Genomic DNA, 4,956 nt, shown 5'->3' with positions numbered 1-4,956 from the left:
TTGCCTCGACCCCGCTGTGGAGTCAAGTGGAGCCTGGCGCCGCCGACGCCGCCCTTTATATAGTGCCGGAAGCAAAGGGCGGGGCGGGGCTGGCGGAGGAGCCGGAAGAGGGGGATAAAACAACTTGACAGACTTGGGGACTTCAACTCCCAGAATTCCTCCTCCAGTCATGTTAGCTCAGGAATCCTGGGAGTTGAAGTCCCCAAGCCTGAAAGTTGCCGAGCCTGAAGACCCTTGTCATAGAACATAGAACAGGGGTACCCAAACTTGGCAACTTTAAGACTCGTGGACTTCAACTCCCAGAATTCCTCCGCCAAGCTATCCTCAGCCAATCAGCTATGCTGGCTGGAGAATTCTGGGAGTTTGAAGTCCACGAGTCTTTAAACTTGCCAAGTTTGGAGACCTCTGTCATAGAACAACAGAATTGGAAGGGACCTTGGAGGTCATCTAGTCCAACCCACTGCTCGAGCAGGAGAGTCTATTCCAAATATTAGCCTCTACCTAGGATCGAACTCACACCCCCTGATTGTGAGGCGGGAGCTGCACCTCTAGGTATAGGAAGAACGGTTATGAAGAACATAGAAAGAACGGTTGCAAAGATTTGGGCTTGGCTAGTCTAGAGAAAAGAAAGGGGGACATGATAGCAGCATTCCAGCCCAAAACACCTGAGGGCAGGACAACAAGCAGCTGATGGAAACTAATCCAGGAGAGAAGCAACCTGGAATTAAGGAGAAACTTTCTAACAGGGAGGACAATTGACCAGTGGAACAGCCTGCCACTAGAAATCATGGGTGCTCCATCACTGGAGGTTTTTAAGAAGAGACTAGACAGCCACTTATCTGAAATAGTATAGGTTCTCCTGCTTGAGCAGCGGGCTGGACTAGAAGACCTCCAAGGCCCCTTCCAGAGTCTATTCTAAAGGGTCGACTTGTTGTCCAAGAAGCACCAAGAAGGCAAGACAAGGAGCAATGGATGGAAACTCATCAAGGAGAGAAGCAAAGTAGAACGAAGGAGAAACTTCCTTAGCAGGGAGGACAATTCACCAGGGGAACTGCTTGCCACCAGAAGTTGTGGGGGCTTCATCACTGGAGGCGTTTAAGAAGAGATTGAACAGCTATTTGTCTGTAATGGGATCAGGTTTCTTCTCTGAGTAGGGGGCTGGACTAGAAGACCTCCAAGGTCCCTTCCAGCTCTATTCTGATTCTGATTCTGGTGACCTTGACACTAAACCTCCACTGAGGCAACCCCCAAACTGAAGGATCTCCCTGCAGGTTTTTCTCCTGAAGAGTGGTTGGAACTCGTTTACCGACAGTCCCTGACTTACGATGGTTCATTTAGTGACCGTTTGCAGTTACAACGGCACTGAAAAAAGGGACCTTTGACCATTGTTCACACTTACCACCGATACAGCATCCCTCTCCAAATTCACAAGCTGGGACACTGTCTCCTATTTACGACGGTCGCAGTGTCCCCAGAGTTACGCCATCCCCTTTTGCGACCTTCTGACAAGGGAAGTCCACGGGGGAAGCCTGGTTCACTTAACAACCGCAGCGATTCGCCTAACGACGGTGGCAACAACAGAACAGAACAGAATATCAAAATAAAGAATAGAATAGAGAATAATATTGGAGAATAGAGTAGAGTAGAGTAGGGCAGGGTAGAGTAGAATGTAGAATACAGAATATACTGTAGAATATAGAATAGAATTCCTTATTGGCCAAGTGTGAATTACTTATTGGACAAGGAATTTGTCTTTGGTGCATAAGCTCTCAGTGTACATAAAGGAAAAATAAAATATATTCATCAAGAATCGTAAGATACAACACTTAGTGATAGTCCTAGGTTACTAAAAAGGGGACTGGAGACTAAAACATACAAAGAACAGTTGCAGAAACTGGGCCTGGCTAGTCTCGGAAAGAGAAGGACCAGGGGAGACAGGAGAGCAGCCTTCCAATATTTGAGGGGCTGCCCTAGAGAGGAGGAGGAGGAAGGGGTCAAGCTATTTTCCAAGGCATCTGAAGGCCAGACAAGGAACAATGGATGGAAACTGAACAAGGAGAGATTCAACCTGGAAATAAGGAGAAACTTTCTGACTGTGAGAACAATCAACCCATGGAACAGGAGTTGTCTTCAGAAGTTGTGGGAGCTTCATCCCTGGAGACTTTCAAGAAGAGACTGGACTGCCCTCGGTCAGAAATGGTGTAGGGTCTCCCGCTTGGGCAGAGGGGGGTTGGACTAGATGACCTACAAGGTCCCTTCCAACTCTGATTATCTGATCAGATCTGACCATTCCAGTTTGGCAGAACTTGTGGGCGATGCCTTTTTCCCTGCCTCCTCTCAGCTTCTGGGCTCCATGCAGGCATCAATTCCACCAGCAGAGACCCCCAGACGCCAGAGGGAGGCAGCCGAGTTTCATCCTCACCTTCCTGGAGCTGGTTTTCCCCATTTGATTGCGCAGAAGATCTGGCGGCAAGTCCCAAAGGTGCCCCTTTTTTTTCTTTTCAGGAGGCAAACTGGACTTTCTGGTTTTTCTTCTGAAGATGTTTCCCTTCTCATCCAAGAAACTTCTTCAGTTCTGCCATTCAGCTTCACTTCAGAAGCGAAGAAGCTTCTCGGAGGAGAGGCGAAACCCCTTCGAAAGAAAAACCAGAATGTCCAAAGCTGCTTTGTTTTTTTCCCAGGAGGCAAACTGGACTTTCTTGTTTTTTTTTCTTTTGAGGAAGTTTCGCTTCTCACCCGAGAAGCTTCTTCAGCTCTGACTGGATGGTGGGGAAAGGAAGGATTCATACCCCTTGCAGACAAAGCTGGCAACGGAATGGATTCCCAGAGGGGGGAAAAAATGCAGACCACAGGAACCAGGAGCGCTACTCAGGTAACCCTGAACAAACAGAGATTCACTTCCACGTGCTTGAATCACTCGATAAAGCGGGGCTGTCAAACTCAAGGCTCGTGGGCCTGCGGTGGGCTTAAATCAGCCCACGGGGACTGCCTGAAAAGAGCCAAGGGCCAGCCCATGGTGCCTCTGGTGCTGCAGGAGGCCTTCCCGGCTGAAATGGGGCATGTGGGGGACTGGGGAGGGAGGGAGGGAGGGAGGATGGGGAGGAGGGGAGAAGAAGGAAGAGGGAGGAGAGGGGAGGGAGGGGAGGGAGGAAGGGTGGGGAGGGAGGATGGGGAGGGAGGGAAGAAGGAAGGGGAAGGAGGGAGGAGGGTGGGGAGGGAGGGAGGGGAAGGAGGAGGGGGAGGAAGGATGGGGAGGGAGGGAAGAAGGAAGAGGAGAGAGGGAGGGGAGGGAGGAAGGGTGGGGAGGGAGGATGGGGAGGGAGGGGAAGAAGGAAGGGGAAGGAGGGAGGAGGGGGGGGAGGGGAGGGAGGGAGGGAGGGGGAGGAAGGATGGGGGAGGGAGGATGGGGAGGGAGGGAAGAAGAAGAAGGAAGAGGAGAGAGGGAGGGGAGGGGGAGGGAGGAAGGGTGGGGGGAGGGAGGATGGGGAGGGAGGGAAGAAGGAAGGGGAAGGAGGGAGGAGGGTGGGGGAGGGAGGAGGAAGAGAGGGAGGGAGGGGGGAAGAAGGAAGGGGAGAGAGGGAAGGGAGGGAGGAAGGGGGGGGAGGGAGGGGGAGGGAGCAAGGAAGGCTTGAAAAGAGAAAGAAGAGAGAAAAAGAAATGAGAGAGCAAAAGAAAGGATTGAGAGAAAAAAGGGAGGTACAAACGGAGGGAGGGAGGTGAAGCAAGGAAGGAAAAGAAGGGAGGGAGGGAAGGAGAGGAAGAGAGAGAGGGAGGGAGGGAAGGAAAAGAAGGATGAAGTGGTAAGGAAGGGAAGGATAGACAAATAAATGAGAGTAAAGGGGAGGATTGAGAGTAAAAAGAAGGGGAGAACAGAGGGAGGAAGAAGGGAGAGGAAGCAAGGAAAAGGAAGGAAGGGAGGGAGAGAGGAAAAGAGGCGGGGAGGGAGGGAAGAAGGAAGGAAGGAAAAACAAGGAATATGATAAGAGAAGGAAAGGAAGGAGGGGAAAAATGAGAGTGAAAGGAAGGACAGAAAAAGAAGGGAGGAACAGAGGGATGAAAGGAGGGAGGGAGGAACCTGGAAGGAACAGAAAGGGGGAAGGCAGGAAGGAAGAATGACAGAAGAAAAGGAAGGAGTGAGAAAAAGAAAAAAAGGGGGGAGGGAGAAAAATTAAGCAAAAGGAAGAGTAGATTAAAACAATTGCAAGCAGAGATACACCTAGCATTGCATGAGTTTCCCACTTGCCCTCTCCAGCTAAAAGTGATGCCAGACGTTTTCCCTTCCACTGTCAATATATGCACAGAAGGTGTCTCCATAAGTGGATGCATATATGCATGTATATATATATATTCATATATCGCAAGTGGTAGCTAGAAAGTGTAGAGTCAGGGGGAAAAGATTAATAACTAAGGATTAAAGTTAATTGCTTTTACACATAAGTTTGCAAAATTATTGCTCTGGATCTGCATTTTCCAAGCATTCCCTTGCATGCAGGAAAATGTGGAGATCCCTTTTGTGACCATTTCTGAAGGAGGAGAAGGAGATGGAGATGGAGGAGAAGGAGAAGGAAAAGATGGAGAGGGAGTAAAAGAAGGAGATGGAGGGAGGAGGAGATGAGAAGACTAAAAAGACGGAGAAGATGAGGAAAAAGGTAAAGGAGTTGGAGATGGAGAAGATCAAGGAGGAGGTGGAGGAAAAGATGAGGAAAGTGGAGATGGGGAAAAAGGAAAAGGAGATGGAGAAGATGATGTGGATGGAGAAGATGGAGGAGCTCAAGGAGCAGGAGAAGATGGACAAAACGGAGAAGAAGAAGGAATAGAAGATGGAGAAGAAGGAAAAAGAAAAGATGGAGGCAAGAAGGCATGGTGCAGATGGGATAGGGGGAGGGAAAGAAGGAAAGGAGGAACAAAATAGATCAGGGATGAGGGAAGAGATCACCAAAGAAGGAAGGAAAGAAG

The sequence above is a fragment of the Notechis scutatus genome, unplaced genomic scaffold, assembly GCF_049901735.1.
Source record: "Notechis scutatus isolate UNSWTSFEM ecotype Mainland unplaced genomic scaffold, rNotScu1.2 NSCUSCF20, whole genome shotgun sequence".
Lineage (NCBI taxonomy): Eukaryota > Metazoa > Chordata > Lepidosauria > Squamata > Elapidae > Notechis > Notechis scutatus.
Note: the sequence above shows the minus strand (reverse complement) of the source record.